The following is an 18,905-nucleotide window of genomic DNA, read 5'->3' on the forward strand; positions in this document are numbered from 1 at the left end:
TGAGAAAAGCCATCGGCCACTTGGGTCAAAGGTCCCTGGAGCTGGGCAGAGAACTCCTGGCAGAAGTGCATTCCTGTGAACAATGTGAGTGGCCATAACCGAGCGCTCCCTGGGGCTCTTGGCAATCTTTAAGGTCTATGCTGACGTGCAGACACTGGGAACCAGATGGTCTGCCCTGGTTTACATTCTCGCTGTACAGGGTTAAAGGGAGTTGGTGTTCTATTTGGCTTGGTCAAAGGCAGCCTAGGGGGTGCTATTTCTGCCCAGTCTTTCTAGCTAATTGGCAGCATTGCTGGGCACAGGGATTAACTGTCACCTGCATTTTCTGCCGCCTAGAATAGCAGTTCTCATAGGTGGCAGACAGATCTCGAGAAAGGTTGATTTTTTTTTGCCACACCCACTCCAACTTGATCTTGTTTTGTTTTTTCAGGCAGATCTTATGAAGCTCAAGCTGCTCCTTCCTGCCTCTGAGAACTGGGGACTGAACCTAGGACTTCATTCATGCTAGGCAAGAATTGTTGTTTTTGAGACTGTCTCTCTCAATCTCTCTGTATCTCTGTGTATAGCCCCTACCTCTGTCTCTCTAGCCCACAAGGCCTGGAACTCTTGACAATGCTACCTCAGTCACTCACATGAGCCACTAATGCTAAGGCCCCTAGATGCTTCAAAAGCTCCAAATCCACGTCCCACAACTAAGAACCTGAGTTCAAGGAGCCTGTGTCGTACTGAAGAACACCCCTGACCCTCCGGGTCATTTTCACACAAATATATTAGCAGTGTGGGGCCTTCGGGAGTCCAAAGGCCACATGTCAACCCTCTAAGGTGTCATGGAGCAAGCCAGGACTGAAACATTTTCTTTACTATCTTCACCCCAAAGCTGTCAAACTTTCTTTCTTGCCTCTCACAAAACTCCACGTCTGAGCCTGTAAGGTAGCCCAGTCCAGTAGATAAAAGCACTTGCCACCAATGACCTGAGGTTGGTCCCTGAAACCCACGTGGTAGGAGAAGACAGAACTGACTCACATAGGCTGTCCTCTGGCCCCTACACATGTGCTATGGGGCTTGCATCCCACACAAAACAAAATTTATACATTAAAAAAAAGAGGCAATAATAACAATCCAAACAAACAAAAAGCCAACCCAAATCCAGCAGGTGTTTCTTTCCCTGGTGGACTTCCAACATGGCAAAAGAATTTTATGCCCCATTTATGTGTGTATGGGGGAGGCATAAAGAGGAGGAGAAAGGGAGATACAATTTTGGCCTGAGAGACATTTATGCTTGGGGTCAGGACTCTGCTGTGGTCCTCTTTACACACTCAGTGTGAACCAAAGTTACCACCACCAAGACCTGAACCTTGGGCAAGCTAAAGCAGATGTCTGGTTGTTCCTAAAAGGGCCCAGGATAGCCGGGATGCAGAGACCCTGTCTTTGTACCAAAGAGAGAAGATCTATGCTAACTCTAGAGGCTGCTGAAATACTCAAGTCAGCGTTGCGGTTGGTTCCAAAACTGAGAGGTCTCTTGTCGCAAGGTCCCTCCTTCATGCTGAGGCGGCGCGTGTGAAGACACTCCGAACAGGATCCAGTCCTCAGCCAGCTCAAGAGACCAGGCCCAGTAACCATGACAATGAGTCAGGCTGTGGCTGGATCTTCTCCAAGGGCTATGCATCCTATCTGGCCATGGTCCTGTCCAGAACAAATCTGTGTTTAAAATGCTTTTAATGTGTGTTTGTGAACTTGTGGGGAGGGAAGGCCTAAGATAAGAGCAGGGAGAGGGGAGAGGAAGCTGGGAGCTAGGTCCATTTTAAAAAATTAATCAGAGGATCAGGGGCTTGACCTGGCTTGCCTTCTATCTAGCATGGCTTTTACATTTTGTTCACAAAAACTAACAAGGATGTCCCACAAGGACGAGGAATTAACCTGTGAGGTTAATGGTCCACCTTCCGGGCTGAGGCTGATGCTTAGCAGGTGCAGTGTCAACAGCCACTGTTTGTACTTGGTGTCTAAAAACTCAGTGATCATGGACAGTGGACTATTACTCATCCACAAAAAGAAACAAAATGTTGGTACTGAAGCCACTTAACGTGTACTGTGGGCTGGAGTGTTTGAAAGCTTGAAATCTCTTGGTGGGAATGTATTTTAAAAGACGCCATTAGAATAGTTTCATCCAGTGTGACTGGTGTCCTTACACAAACAGGGATACAGAAAGATTGTGTGAGGAGTGGGTGGCCTCGATAACCCGTAGGTGGGGCCCAGGGCAGATGTGCCCATGCCAAATCTTCAGAAAAAGAATGCTCTGCCCAGTTCCCATTCTGGATCTGATCTCCAGGATTGGGAGGAAATAAATGGCTGTGGTTCAACTACCAGTAGAGGCCGCTCTGTCGGGCATGCCTAATGAACAGCATGGGGTCTGGGGGTGGCTCTGTCAGCGTTTACACACAACATAAGGTCCACAGCGCAGACCCCCAGCACCCCGAAAAAGCTGAGTGTGGTGGAATGCACCTAGACTCCCCGCAGTGGGGAGGTGGAGGCAGCAGGAGCCCTGGAACCTGCTGGCAAGCAGGTGAAGGTGTCTACGATACAAGCCTGGCTTCCTGGGCTCCAACTCTGGGACCAGTGTAAGCAGGGAAGGAAAACTGACTCCACTAAGTTGTCCTTTCTCCTCCACGTGCATGTGCAGTGCACGCGCATACACACCCAATACACGTGTATGCCGCAGCGCACGCGCATACACACCCAATAACTAATTTAAAGTAAATAATACAGAGAGATTGAGGAGATACCTGATGTTGACCTCTGACTTCAACACACACACACACACACACCCCACACACCTCACATACTCCCACCACACACACACACACACACACACACACACACACACACACCTATACAATAGGTCCAAAGCAACGAAACGTTCTGGGTAGAGGTGACAGATGCACCTTAGGATAACACCGGATGCTACAGGACGGTTCACTCTAAAAGGATTATTTGGGTGATGGGAGTAGAACTTGAGCATGTGCCCAGCCCATCCAAGGCCCTGACCAGAGCTGTGGCACTAGGGATGGGGTGGGAGTTGGGGCGGGCTCACAAACCACCCCTCCCACAAGGATCTAAAGGTAGTTAATGGTCGCTAGGGGAAGAAAGATGTTTTCTATAGTGTCCTAGCCACTTGGCAGTAGCCCATCTCCGTGTGACACCCTCCACGCCCCAGCTCTTAGTAGTCTGTTTCATTTGGGCGGCTTAAAGGAGTCCAAGGTAGGGGTAACTTACTCCCAGAAACATGGGCTACTGACAAGTAGAAGGGGGATGGGGGTCATCAGCAGTAGGAGAGGGGACAAGAGGGTCATGGGAGATAATTACGATCAAAATGCATTACACGCATGCATGAAAAGGTTAGTTTCATGTCCTGTGGATTTTACTTCAAGTTTTAAAGAAAGCGCTGGGTCCGCAGTCACCTGCCCTCAGAGTCCTGCTAAGGTCTCTCACTAGAAAGCTTTGAGAAGATCTGCATCAACCAGCAGGCTGTCTCCAGGAGTTCTGACACACTCACGTAGAAAAAAAAATTGCAGGGTGCCAAGGTCGATGTGTGACACAGAAAAGCCATTAGCCAGATGCGAGTCAGCCTGGCTGGGCACAGCTCGAGAGCCTCCTGCTCAGAGGAGACGGATGCCGGCAAGGCAGGGCAGCTGATCCACAGTGGCCAGCCAGCGGGGACCCAGCTGCCTGGCCTCATTGATCATTCCAGTGGCTCCTCATGGGCCAGTCCAGAGCAGACACCAGCCTTAGCTCACTACCACTGTCTGGGGGTTGGGGGCAACCTGCAGGTGCCGGGGGTGGCAGAACACTCAAGCCCAGATTCAGAGATGGACAAGGGCTCCGTGTCTGCCCCTTCCTTCCCTCCCAGGAAAAGCAGACCTGATGTGCTGGTGTAAGAATCTGTTAGCATGTTATTATAAAATCCCACTTCTGACTCTCAGACTCGAGCAGCCAACAGTGACACAGGTGTGAAGAGGGACAGATAGTCCTGAACCATGTAAGAATGCCACATGCAGGGGTACCAGAGACAGCTCAGCAGTTAAGAGCACTGACTGTTCTTCCAAAGGACCCAGGTTCACTTCCCAGCACCCACATCTGGTGGTTCACAACCACTTATAACTCTGGACCCATGGGATCTGATGCACTCTTCAGGCCTGCAGGAGCACCTGCACATACGTGCAGACATACTCACAGAGCCACACAAGTAAAAAGAACTCTTAAAAAAGAAAAGCCACCTCTGTCCGGGGTCACCCCAGACCTTTGACATTTTGGTGCAGGACAAGAGTTGGGAAGTCTACACATGGTGGCACCCTAAGGGCCAAACCACTATGGCACAGCGTGGTGGGAGCCCTTGGTGGGACTTTGGGGGACTGAATGGCACCAGGCTATGGGATTTCATCTTTGGAAGACCTGCCCTTCTCTCCACGTGAAAATCTAAGTCAGTGAAGACAGCATGCCCCACCACTACTTCCAGACAAACTTGAACGCTGGATAGAGGAACTAAAACCAAAGATGTGTAGGAGGGCTCTGATGGTATCAAGGCCCGAGAACTGATCACAGAACTGGCATCGCATAGCTTTGTGGACCACCAGTCAACCCTGACTGCTGCTGCCGTTCACTTCCAATACTCACAATGGGCCAACCAGATGGCTATCAGCAGATGAGGAAACTGGGATCCAGAAAAGCTGAAGGTCGGTGTGTTCTTGATTCATGTGTGTACATGTGCATGTGAGGGCCAGGTCAGCCTCAGGTGTCTTTCCTGGGGTACTCTTCGTCTCCATTGGTTTGTCTGTTTTTTGAGACAGGGTTTCTCTGTAATGTTTTGGAGGCTGTCCTGGAACTCCCTCTGTAGACCAGGCTGGCCTCGAACTCACAGAGATCCGCCTGCCTCTGCCTCCCGAGTGCTGGGATTAAAACCATGCGCCACCACCGCCCGGCTCATCTTGACTTTTGAGACAGAGTCTCTCCCTGACCTAGCGCTTGCCAAGTAGACTAGGCTTGCTGGCCTTTGAGCCTGAGAGATCTGCCATCCCTGCCTCCCTGCCCAGCACTGAGAAGACAAGGATGCGTCAGTGAGTCTGGCTTTTGTGCATTGGCTCTGGGGATCAAACTTAGGCCCACCATACGTGCTTTACTGTCTGAACCATTTCCCCAGGCTCTGTCTCTAATAGGTTGATGGCTTTAAAAAAAATCTAGGCCTCAATATGATTTAAAGTTAAAAAAAAAAACTGTGGGGAGTTGCAGGAAATCATGCCTCCGTTCTTTGCCATTTAAGAAGGGGGTAAGGTAGTTCTAACTGAGAGATCAAAGTTGCCTTACCCGTATGTATATGGCACAGCAGTGCAATTAGATTCCATCTCTGCAGAATCTATTGTTATAATTCCGGAGCTTGGGTAATCATCATCACAAGTAATCAGGACTACAGGCAGCTCCCTGCTACAGGCTGGGTCTCTGAGTGAGCTATCATCTCAAGAGTGACCCCCAATAATTATCTCCACGGTCGGGAACATCACAAGGATCCAAAGTTTTCCATTATGGGCCCAGCGCTGCACGTGTGATGGCGCTACGGAGGTGGGGCCAAGGCGGAGCTGCAGAGTGTGCCTAGAGAAATCAAGGTGCCATTGGTTTGCAATGTCCTAACTGTAGGTAGGACCGAGGGTCATTGTGTCATATGTAATGTGGTTCAACCTCAAGTCTTAAAGAGACAAAGAGATAGAGACAGACAGACAGACGGCAGACAGGCAGGAAGGCAGACAGAGGTGTCCAACTAGGCGTGGTGGTAATCGAAGTAAAAAGGAGGCTGAATGAACTAGACAGTTTAATATCAACCTGACACAAGCTACAGTCATATGAGAGGAGGGAACCTCAATTAAGAAAACACTTCCATGAGATCAGGCTGTAGGCGTTTTCTTAATTAGTGATTGACAGGGGAGGGCCCAGCCCATTGGTGTCTTCCCTGGGCTGGTGGTCCTGGGTTCTATAAGAAATCAGGCTGAGCAAGTCAGTAAGCAGCATCCCTCCATGGCCTCTGCATTAGCTCATGTCTGCAGGCTCCTGCCCTGTTAATATTTCTGTCCTGACTTCCTTTGATGATGAACAATGACATAGAAGTGTAAGCCAAATAAAGCGTTTCCTCTCCAACTTGCCTGTGGTCATGGTGGTTCACTGCAGCAACAGAAACCCAAGCTAAGACAGCCAGACAGGAAGATTAACCAGTTCAAGGCAACCAGGGCTACAAGGAATATGCCTTTAAAGGGGGTGGGGCTGGAAATCGCTCAATGGATAAAGTACTTGCCAGTCAAACCTGAGGACCTGATGTCGAAGGGTAATGGGCACCTACAACCCCAGAACTCCCACAGGAAGATGACAAGCAGAGATAAAAGATTTCCCAGAACCTTAAGGCCAGTTAGCATGGTGTGTAAAGGCAAAAACAATAAGAAAGCCTGTGTCAAACAAGGAGAAGAGGGAGGGAGGACCAACATTCAAGGTTTCTATTCTGATCTCCCTATGTGCAGGAACACACACACACACACACACACACACACACACACACACACACACACAAATATATATATTCTTAAATAAATAAAATTTAAAAGGAATCTTCAAGTTAAAAATTATGTGTGGTCTTGATGGAATACCAATAATAAGCCAGCCAGTGGCGGCACACATCACGTGGATCTCTGTGAGTTTGAGGCTAGCTTGGTCTACAGAGTGAGTTCCAGGACAGCCAGTGCTACACAGAGAAACCCTGTCTCCAAAAACAAACAGATAAACAAACAAAAAAGAACTTTCAACTGTACCTTTGCCTTAAGACACACTAGACCCCAAGCTCTAGGTCAAGAGAAGCCCACAAGGACTATATTCTAAGCCCTTCACTCCAAAGAACCAAGACATCAACCTATGTCCCCCTGGCTCCTTTCTCTTTCTCCATTGATCCAATCCCATTTCCAAACATCACAACGGGTCAAGTGGGAAACTGTTTTCCAGTAATCGAGACCACCTCCAAGTTGCCTTACTCACTCGAGACAAGACTCGGGATCATGTGAGCCCCATGTTAGAAATTAGGAATTTAAACCTACTATCAAAATGATGGATGACACATAACATAAGCAGAAGTCGCTGTCCATGCAACTGAACATGAAATCATGAAGTCTGCCTGAGTCATGCTGTGGTGCCCCCCTCCCCTTCCCCCCATCCCATCCTCACCCTCCATCATATGTGTGGCTACAGTGAATAAAGAGAAAAGCACATGTTAATATGATTGCATTCTTTGTACTGTTTATATAACAATGCCTTTAACGAGCCCCTTCTTCCATCCTCCTCCACAAACCACAAAGCACGGTGAAGCAAAGGCTTCATGGAACCCACTAGAAGAGCTCCGGAAAGATTTCCTCCTGATAACTTCCCAGGATTCAGTCCCATTGTTGGTCTTGTGCCAAGCGATGCCAACACTGACATTACACACAGGGAGGAGGTATAATGAATGCACATGCTCACAACCAAGTCTCAAAAGCCAGGGGCTATGGCTGTCATCTGTCACCCCACAGCACAGCCAAGACACCACGTGGAATGAATGCCCTGTTGAATCACTGGGAAATTATGTGCTGGCATCTCCTTTCAAATAAAGTTTTATTGGAACACAAACAAGGCATATGGAGTGTTTTTAAGAGACTGGCATGTATGGTTCCCGAAGTTGGGAGTATTTTCTCATTGTCCTCTTAAACAAAAAGTTGTTCTATTTCCCAAGTTCAGCCTGGTCTAGCCTCAGTTCTCTACCTAGTATGGGATCTCGTGTGTGTGTGTGTGTGTGTGTGTGTGTGTGTGTGTGTGTGTGTGTGTGTGTGTATGTGTGTGTGTGTGTGTGTACTGAACATTTGAAACACCTTGGGTACGTATGTTTATTTTTCTTCTCTTTTCTCTCTTATTTTGTCTTCTGTGTGCATGTGTAGAGTTGTTATTCTTGTTTGAAACAGGGTCTTGCTTTGTAGTTCTGGCTGGCAACAAACTCATTGTGCAGACCAGGCCACAAACTTACAGAGACCTGCTTTCCTCTTCCTCTTGGTGCTGGGATTAAAAGTGTGCAACACCATGTCTGGCCTCTGTTTTGTTATGATTTAGGATCTCATGTAGCACAGGTAGGACTAGAATGAACTATATAGCTAGCCAAAGAAGACATTGAATTCTTGATCTCTGTCTGACACTACTGGAATGGGCTACCATGGCCAGTGTGAATCTCTATTTTTTAAACGAGAAAGTTTATGAACTACAGATGGGATCTCTCCTTTGAGAATTTAGCATGTGACTTGAAATTGCTCTCACTGTTAAACACACATGGGTTTGTAAAGATCCACAACACCAACATGAAAAAAAAAAGTGGTTTGATTGTTGGGAGTGGTCACTCTAATTTATACCAATTGGGATTTAAAATGAGCCCATGTTACCGTGCCAGACCTTCGGGGTAGGGTGGGGTGGAGTGGCTGGTCAGGCATCAGGGCATGGCTAAAAGGGCGCTTACTTGCAAGCCTGATGAAGCACAGGTCATCATGGAAGCTACCGGAGAAACCCTCCCTTCCTCGGGACCAGCCATTGCCTGGGCCACTAGAGAGGTGATAATTGTTTCCCCTGTGGACAGCGCCTGCTTGTCAAGATGAAAACATGGAGCATGTGTCCTCATTCTGCCTTTGACTTAGCTCTGTGACCCAACAGGATGTTTGTATCTCAGCCCTAATATGCACTCGTCAAAGTGGGAGTAATAAAACCCCTCACAGGGCACAGTAAGAATCAAACGAGTCAAAAAAAAATCACAAATTCAAATGCTTCATAAATCACAGGCCTGGTTACAAACTGCTACAGCTGCAGCACATTCTACTTGGCCCCACTGGGGACCAGGACCAGCCAGTCTGGTTCAGCTCTATCCCTCTTACGTTAGTGCTATGAGAAGCCTGAGAAAACGGGCCACCCACCTTGGACCAGAAACCAAACCAAACAAAATACAACACCAACCCAGGCGTGGTGCACGTGCCCATTATCCTCAGCCCTCAGAAGAGGATGGTGACATCTGAGTTTGGCTGACACACAATAATGTGGGCAAGCCACTGGTTTGGCAATGAAAATGGTTAAACGTTGCAATTCAGGTTGTGCATATTTCTAATTTTTAAAAACTCACCTCGTGTGTGAGGTGGGTAGGTGGCTGTGTGTGTGTCATGGTGGATGTGCGGAGACCAGAGGACAACTTATGGGAGTTGGTCCTTTCCCTGTGCCATGGGGTCCTGGGAAACATGACTTAGGTCACCAAGCTTGGCAGCAACTGCTCTTAGCACATTGAGCCACCTCTCTAGACTGGCTATGTACTTTTTAACCACAATTTTTGTCACTTTTTGGAAAAGGCCTGGGAACATGTCTTCTATAATCAATATAGTTCATACTTAAAGGTCATGATGTATTTTTGTTATATTTAAAAGATTTGTTTTAGCCAGGCATTGGTGAAGCACACCTTTAATCCCAGCACTCGGGAGGCAGAGGCAGGCAGATCTCTGTGAGTTGGGGCCAGCCTGGTTTACAGAGCAAGTTCCAGGACAATACAGAGAAACCCTGTCTCGAAAAACCAAACCAAACCAAACCAAACCAAATAAAAACATGTTTTACTTAATTTATTTACTTTTGTTTTATGAACATAAGTGTTTTGTCTGTGTGCATGCCTGTGTGAGGGTGTCACATGCCCTGGAACTGGACTTACAGACAGGTATGAGCTGCTGTGTGGTAGTTGGAAATTGAACCAGGGTCCTCTGGAAGAGCAGCCAGTGCTCTTAACTGCTGAATCATCTCTACAGCCCCAATTTATTTTTATTCATTTATTGTGTGTGTGCATGCATGTGTAAGCACTTGTGTGAGTACCCATAGAGACCAGAAGAAAGCATCAAACCCCTTGGAGCTGGAGTTAGGTAAATTGAGGCCAAGGATTTATAACGCAGTTGTGGTCTGCCCAGTATAGGTGCCGGGAACCAAATTCAGGTTCTTAAAGAGCAACAAGTGCTCTTAACTCCTGAACCATCTCTGCAGCCCTGAGCTAAATAGATGGATGTATGGATGGACGGATAGATGAAGCTTATTTAAGAAAAAGTGTTTGGGCTGGGGGAGGTAGCTCCATTGGTGAAGAACTTGCCCAGCATGCATGAAGACCTAGTTTGATTTCCAGCACCAAATACAATTGGATGTGGTGGTGTTCATCTGTAACCCCAGTACCGGGAAGGTGGAGACAGAAGGTTCAAGGTCATCCTTGGCTACACAGTGAATTTGAGGCCAGCCTGCACACATGCAACCCTGTCTCAAAAACGACAAAACCATTTTCAAGAGAGAAGGGTCTCTACATTCTACTATCTTCACATCTTTGGTTAGAGAATGTGTGTGAAGGTATTCAAACACCAAAGAATAGGAGGAATAGACAATGGCTTCCTACAGAGTCACCCTGGCTCCTGATAGGCGAGAGGAGCCATCTGTTTATTGAGTCCTGAACCTTGAGATCACTCGTAGGGGCTCTCTAGAGGAGTACACGTGGCAGATACTACCAAGTGACAAGCATCTGACTGTGCCAAGTGTGGCAGTAACTCTGGCAGAAAGGAAGGCAATGAATTGGACATAGATGCATTCTGGTCCCTCTGACCTTAACACCAGGTGCTGCAGCATGCTCCTTGCCGGCCTGTGACCTTGATATCCCCCTCTTCAGGTGCCTCTCAGACTGGGGTTCTTCCCAAGATGGGCTTCACCCTAAGACCAGACTCAGTTCTCACTCTTTAGGAAAAGTACTTTAAATCTGGTATGTTCTGCCCAGCACGGAGAAATGATTCACTGACCCTTTTGTCTACCCGTCTCTGAGATTCTAAGTGTAGATTTTTCCATGCAGACAGGGAAGTTTAAAAAAAGGGGGGGGGGCGGTGAAGTTCTTAGGTGTTCCTTCAGATGTCACCCTGCCAGGTCAATAAACCACAAAAACCAATATCCGATCCCACAAAGAAAATCCAACCCTGGGCTCAGATTTCAGGATATCAATACACCATCGAGTTTATCTTTTCTCCTGGACTTTTATAAGCAGCTCTCGGAGCTGCCTTGTTTACGTAGTGCCTGTGTCATCGCACTAGCCTGTAGGGGGGGAAAACGGAGTGGAAAGATTTTTAAAGGAGCTGGGCCACTGACATTTAACTTAAAACCAACAACAACAACCAAACAACCTTTGCGACAAACAACCCCACACAGGGATGTTTAACCCACTGCATGACCTGGAGGGCAGAGAAGGTATACACGGGGGAAGAATTCAGGGTTGGCTTTGCACTGTTGAAGTCTGGTATTAACCCTACAATCACTGTAAGGCCGCTGTTGGGAGACTTAACCTATCCCACCCAGCACATGAGTTTTGATGTACTTTATAGAGAAGGACAAAAAAAAAAGTACGTACTTAAAATTAAAAAAGGCTGGAGAGATCACTCAGTGGTTATCAGCACTGGCTGCTCTTCCAGAGGAACAAGGTTCAATTCCTAACACCCACATGGTAGCTAATAACTCTATTTCCAGGGGATTTGATGCCCTCTTCTCTCCTTCAGGGGCACCGTGCACATATGTGTGGCATGTTGACACCCATGCAGGTAAAAAATCGATACACATAAAATTTAAACATTTAAAAACTATAAAAAGTGCATATTCTGTACAGCTCAAAGCTGATGCTCATGATGGGGAGGGAGAGTCTCTAATCCTAAGGATTCCTTTGACTCCCAGTACGGAGGGGGGAGGGAGAGTCTCTAATCCTAAGGACAGAAACGGAAATGACATCATGAACACTCAGCACATCACAGCATCAGCTGAAGGAGTGGGTGTGCCCACCCCTTGCATTTATAACGAGAAGCTGGAAAGTCTTCCATTAGTGGGAGCCAGAAAAAACCATTGAGGAAGAAAAGGCAGAAGCTTCTAGAAGGCAAAGCAAAACCACAAAGGAAGTTGCTCTAGAAAAAGGTGGGGTTTCTCGGTACACAGGTTGTGGGACAGTCTTCGTATGGCGTCCTGCACATTCTATACCATCCTTTTATGTGTGTGCATGTGTGGTGCATGTGCACACTCAACACCAACATTGAGTGTCTTCCTCAGTCACTTTCTAAGTTGCTGTTTGAGGCAGTGTCTCACTGACCCTGGAGCTCACTGATGGAGCTGGACTGGTTTGAGAGCCTCCTGCCTCTGATCCCCAGTGCTGGGCACACACTGTCATGCCTAACTTTTTTTTTTTTTTTTTTGGTTTTTACGAGACAGGGTTTCTCTGTATTGTTTTGGAGGCTATCGGTCCAGCCCGGCCTCTAACTCACAGAGATCCGCCTGCCTCTGCCTCCCGAGTGCGGGGATTAAAGGCGTGCGCCACCACCGCCCGGCTCCATGCCTAACTTTTACGTGGGTCTGGGAACCTGAACTCAGGTCCTCACAATTACACAGCGTGTACCTTATACAATCATTTCATCAGTCCCTGGATCATTAAAAAAGACAAAAGCAAAAATACAAAAGCAAAACCAAGTGTCCCACACATGTTAGACCCCACAGAGAATGGGGGCAGAGCTATGAACGGCAGCCTCCATGTTAGACAAAGATGAGGGTTTCCCTAGGGATTCTGTCTGCCAGACAACGCAAGGCCACTAGCTGAAGGCCCCTGACAAGTCATCCAAACTCTCTAGCAATCTGCAGCCAACGTGAAGCAGATAACAACTCCTGTAAATGAAGAGGTCTATTGACAGGCCTGACCTTTAGCAAGCAAATGAGGTGCTTGTGTTGACTAGGAAAGAAAATCACAGCGCCAATTCCAAGGCTAGAAAGAGACTGAATGGAGACGGGGCTTCTTCAGGACCAATTCCAAGACTAGAAAGAGACTGTGTGGAGGTGTGGCTTCTTCAGGATCTGTGCCATCTACCTGTGTCTGCTTTGTCAATGTGCATCTTACTACCTTGGCCTGCTTCCCAAGAGAGAGATTCATCTGATACTGGGGTAACAGGGTCTTTCTAGAACAAAGGGAGTCTGCTTGTGAAGTGATTGACCCCAGCTGAGGATTTTCGAAATCCCCTCTCTCTCAATGAGCAACAGTGTCAACAGGAGCTGTAGTGTGACTAGAAGCATACGTGTCAACAGTCATTTCTGTGTCTAGGAGACCTTGGGAGAACAGGAGCGGAAACTGAATGCAAAGAGAAACACTTGCTCAGTGCAGTTGAACAACAATAGCAGTTCTTAGTGTGAAAGAATGGATTCAACCTTCTCCACGCCTGTAAAATGAAGATTTCAAGAGTATCTGCGGGCCAGGGAATCACTTAATGGAGCTCGTGATGCCGTTCAAGTTACTTCACTGTGGAAGATGGGAAGACAAGTTCTATCAGAAGAGCTGGACTTGGTGGCTTTCCTCACTCCATTTTGGGGAAGAGACCGGGTTACCCCAGGCATGAGGGTGTTTGTAGCCAGAAAGTGTTCACAGCCAGCTGTAGGGAACCCTTTGGATTATTAATACTGATTTATCAGCCTGACAGGATCTAGAGCGGCCTAGGAAACAGACCTCTGGACATGGCCATGAGGGAATGTCTAGACCGTGTTCATTGAGGTGAGAAAAGCATCCTAATGTGGGTGGCACCATTGTGTGGGCTGGTGCCACAGATGCCATAAAAAGGAAAAATGAACCAAGTAATGTCATCCCACTTTCTACTTCCTGCCAGTGAATTCAGTGTGATGAGCTACTTCCTGTTCCTGCTGCCACGCCTCCCCACCACGATGGACGGTGTCACCTACAAACTCTTCCTGTAAGCAGCTTTGATAGGTGTTTTCTCTTGGCAATGAAGGGTAACTAATACAAACCACCACCACCACCACCACTGTTATTGGAAAATATGATCTATTGTAGAGAACAGACTAGCCTCCAGTTTACCATCCTTCTGCCTCCTGGGAACACAGGCCTATCCTACCACTGGCCAAACCATTTTCAATAAATAACCGTATTCTGAATGTTACAGAACCATCCCCACCACCCATCTCTAGAACTCTTCAATTATCCCGAATAGAACCCTTGTACCTGGCATACAGCTCTCTACTTCCCCATTCCTGGCCACTCCCTTTCTATTTCCTGTCCCTATGAATTTGCCCATACCAGATGCCCCACAGAAGTGGAATCATGCAACATCTGCCCTCTTTATTATTATTTTGCTTTCAGTGTGTGGCATGGTGTATTCGAATGTCATTTCATGATGATCATCCCCATAGCAGTGTGTTAGAATTTCCTTCCTTCCTCAGGCTAAGTAATACCCCCCACATGGAGGGGGCCATACTGGCTGACCATTCATTCATCTGCAGGGAGACAAGATGGGCTACCTCGGGGCTATCATGAACAATACTGCCATGAGCCTTACGGTAGTCTCTGTGTTCTTGGGTCTCTAATATAGACCCAAAAGTGGAAAGCTGAGGACTACAGTAAGCCTCAGCTTAACTTTAAATTCTTCATTACATTGTATTGATTTTGTGTAGGTGTTAGCATGAGGGGGTGTGTGCATGAGCCATGGCGCATGTGTGTGGCTAGAGGACAACTTACGGAACTTGGTTCTCTCCTTCCGCCTGGGGAAGGCTTGGTGGAAGGCGCCGCTAGCTACCTGAGTCATCTCACAGGCCACTTACGTTCCATAAAAAATTACCTCCATGTATTAATTTTACAAAGGCTTCATTATGACACTCTCACACTTGGATGAAACGCACTTGGATCGCATTCAGCTCTCCCGTAGCCCTCATCTGTCTCCCTCCCACTGCTCTCTCTCACGTTAAGTATCTCCCTTCTATCATCATGTTCTCTTAAATCTAGACACTGCTTACGAGAGAAAACATGAGCTATTTGTCTTTCTGAGCCTGGCTTATTCCGTGTAACACAATGATCTGAATTCCATCATTTTAATGCTAATGTTCTAAGTTCGTTATTGTTCAGAGCCGAATAAAATCCCACTGTGCCCTTACTGCATCTTTTATCCATTCATCTGTTTGGTGGACTTTTGGGTTGGTTCCTGGACCTGGACCACTTCCAAACAGTGCTGTAACTGGCGTGGCGCACAAGTATTTCTCTGTCATGCTGCCTTGAAATCCTTCTGGTGTATTCTCGGGAGTGGTATAGCTAGATCACAAAGTCCTACCTTCAGTTTTCTGAGGAACCTCCATGTTGATTTCCACAATGGCTGAACTTACTTCCGCTCTCAGCAGCCGTGAATAGGGTTCCTTTCCCCACATCCTTCCTCCCCAGTAGTTGTTATCAATGATTGTCTCTTCTTCTTCTCCTCCTCCTCCTCCTCCTCCTCTTCGGCTTTAAGAGACAGGGTTTCTCTGTATTGCTTTGGAGCCTGTCCTGGAACTCACTCTGTAGACCAGGCTGGCCTCAAACTCTGCCTCTGCCTTCTGAGTGCTGGGATTAAAGGTGTGTGGCACTACCACCTGGCTATTAATGATTTTCTTAATAACAGTCATTCTGTGTGATGCATCTCAAAAATATCAATGTAGTTTTTCTTCCTTTAACAAAATATTACTTTACCTGGTGGTCGTGGTGGTGGTGGCATATGCCTTTAATCCCAGCACTTGGGAGGCAGAGGCAGGCAGATCTATGTGAGTTTCAAGGCCAACCTGGTCTATATAGTGAGTTCCAGGACAGTCAGAGCTATATAGAGAAACCCTGTCTCAAAAAACAAAAACAAATATATATATATATATTTATGCACACACACATATATACATATATATATATTTTATATGTGTACGCATGTGTGCACATGCGTGCTAATGCCCTTGGAGGCCAGAAGACAGTAATGGATCAGGTTTGCCATCGCTCCAGCTCCCTCAATGAAGTTTTGATCTGCATTCTCCTGATGGCTGAAGAAGCTGACATTTTCCCATATTTCCTGGTCTTTTATATGTTTTCTTTTGAACGATGTCACCCTAGGCTTAATTGTTTCGAGAGAGCCCACCCCAGAAACCGCTTCCACTGGGCCTTCCTCTCATTCTCCCACTGGGCAGAAAGGGTCCGGGTTCCCCACATCCTTGTCAGCACTCATTTTCCTTTCTGTGAACCACACCGCCACGAGGACGCCATGGGACACTTTGGGCCAGCTCTGGGTTCTTTTCTCATTGTTGCATAACCTCTTCTTGCTGCAAATCTCATCTCAGGCAGTAGTTGGGAGCCACGCGCCTCTCCCAGGAAGCGCAGGAGGCCCTGGGTGAGCTTCCTACCCAACTATTGCAGTAAGCCAGTAGACTCACATTCATGAGCTGTGACCCCCCCCTCCCCAGGTGATGAACATAGGCAAGCTCCATGCAGTAGGTTCTCGAGGCTGAAAAGGCCGGAACACAACTGCAACTAAGTCAGTCTCTGCAAGGGCAACTCAAGGCAGCAGCTAGGAATTATCACCGTGGGAGCCCGGGGTGGTGGAAGGTGGGCATGACCTGAGAGGAACTGCTATTTCTGCTTCAGGAGCTCTGTCGGTATTCTCGACGGCCCAGCCAGGGTTGTAGTAAATTATAGAATCACAGCACAGGAGGTAGCGCACTCTTCCAGCATTTATGAATTGCATGCATGTACCATAATCAAAGAGTAGGGGGGCAAAGACACTCCTTTTCACGGAAATTTCCCTTTCCCTCCTTATTTTTCCTTCTTCCTCATATACGCCCCTCCTTCCTCCTCCTCATCGTCGTGCACAGCTGTTACAGATGTTGCTCATCTGTTTTTCAAGAGCACAGTCCAGTGCTTTTTCTTCTGCTCATGCGGTGTACAGCCAGCACCGGTATCCATAGCTTTTCTCCCCCTCCCTCCTCTTTCTCTTCCTTCTTCCTTCTCCATTTCTTCCAGCATCACCTCCTCCTCCTCTCCTTTTGGCAGCGTTGGGAATGGACCGGATCCTCATGGATGGTGGGCAAACGGGCTCTACCGGTGAGCCCCAAGAGCATTACTGATCCTTGGCACTTTCCGAGGTTTTCTTAGGGATTGTCACTGTTCTATTTCAGGCAGCTGATGCTCTTGAGAAAGCTACCTTGGAACTGACTTTAAACCCTGCACTAGCTGTTAGAGAGAGATGCTGCTCATAGGTTTCGGGGAACACAATCCAATGCTTTCTTGGTTTACTCCCGAGGTGTGCAGTTGGCACCTGTATCTAATCACATAATGTTCACATCACCACAAATCGACACCCAGACTCATGAACGTCACCCCCTGTCCCCCTCCATCTCAGGCCCTGGGAACAACCAATCTATTTTCTGTGTCTATAAAAAATGCTTGTTCTGGATACATCTTATAAATGAACCAGACAGTGAGTATACCATCATGTCTGGCTTTCTTTACTTAACATCTTTTTAAGCTTCACCCACGTTGTGACAAAAGTCAGCACATCTTTTTCATTACTGACTATTATTCCATTGTATGGACATACCACATTTGGTATATCCATCACCTATTAATGGACATTTAGTGTGCTTGTGTCTTCTGTTATGAATCATCCTTCTAAGAGCAGTGTTTTACAACTTGTGGGTCTCGAGCCTATGTGTGTGTGTGTGGGGGGGTCAAACAACACTTTCACTGGGGTCATCTAAGACCATCAGAAAATGCAGATATTTACCTTATGGTTCATAAAAGTAGCAAAATTACAGCTATGACAGAGCAACGAAAATAATTTTATGGCTGGGGTTACCACAACATGAGCTGTATTAAAGGGTCACAGCATTAGGAAGGTTGAGAACCACTGTGCTATGAGCATTTATGCTTGAGTATGTGTGGGGACATGTGTTTACAGTTCTGTCTTTGGGACAGAATTGCTGTGTCATGCGACAACTTGCTTAACCTGTTAAGAAACAGAGACTTATGACCAGAGCTATACCAGTCTTCCTTCCCCCTTTAATGTCAATCACTCAATTTGGAACATTTTAAGTTACCTATAAAAACAAGTATGTCAGCTGGGGCAATGGTCAGTCAAATGATTGCTGTGCAAGTATGTGGACCGGAATTTGATTCCACAGTACCTACCTAAAAAAATCATCTGTGGCAGCGTGTGCCTGTTACCACGTCAGGAGGCCGAGGAAAGGATCCCAGGGCTTCTAGCCGGTTGTTGAGTTCTGGATTTGGTGAAAAGCCCTCTCTCAAAAAACAAGAGGGCAGCCAGCAGATCAAGACACGCAGCGTGGCCTGTAGCTGTCACGCCTGCACACATGTGAACACACACTAACAGGAATGCCAAAGACGTGGCTTCCAGAGTCAGAAGTCAACCAGTGGCCCTCACACCAGTGCCTTACACTTGGGCAGACGGGTTTACTGAACAAATGCACCCAACTTTGCAGTCACCAGGCCATCTTTTCATCACACAGACCTGAACTTGACACTTGCGGCAACTAATGTGACTGCTGAAATAGTAGATGCGGAAGTGTGCAGACCTTGGGTGTGCTGGGGTAGGAATGGAGCAGCATGGCCCCATCCCACCCCTTCACCTGCCCCCAAGGGCACAGCCTTGGGGGAGGGGAGTCCAGCACTGATCCTCAAGTAGGAGAGGCTAGGGATGTACGAAGCCCTGGGTTTCATCCCCACGGTAGTGCATTCCTGTCCGCCCGGCAGGAGGGTTAGAATTCTCCTTCACTACAAGGCAAGTTTGAGGCCAACTTAGGCTACAAGAATCCCCACCACCACCATCAAAAAAGAAGAAAGAAAGAAAGAAAGAAAGAAAGAAAGAAAGAAAGAAAGAAAGAAAGAAAGAAAGAAAAAGGAAAGGAAAGGAAAAGGAAAAGGAAAGGGAAGGGGGAGGAGACAGTTTGCAAGCCAAGCCAGTCCTGGAAATGCACTTGCTTAACAGTGAGAC

At 47.3% G+C, this 18,905-nt stretch overlaps 1 protein-coding gene across 3 annotated transcripts in view; it reads right to left on the reverse strand.

Moving 5' to 3' along the window:
- The window catches only part of Pitpnc1 (phosphatidylinositol transfer protein cytoplasmic 1), a 269,963-nt gene that overhangs the window by 135,587 nt on the left and 115,471 nt on the right, over positions 1–18,905 (reverse strand). The gene's annotated exons all lie outside the window — the stretch shown is intronic.

Source organism: Mesocricetus auratus, unplaced genomic scaffold (genome assembly GCF_017639785.1).
Source record: "Mesocricetus auratus isolate SY011 unplaced genomic scaffold, BCM_Maur_2.0 Super-Scaffold_100007, whole genome shotgun sequence".
In the NCBI taxonomy this organism is placed as follows: Eukaryota; Metazoa; Chordata; class Mammalia; order Rodentia; family Cricetidae; genus Mesocricetus; species Mesocricetus auratus.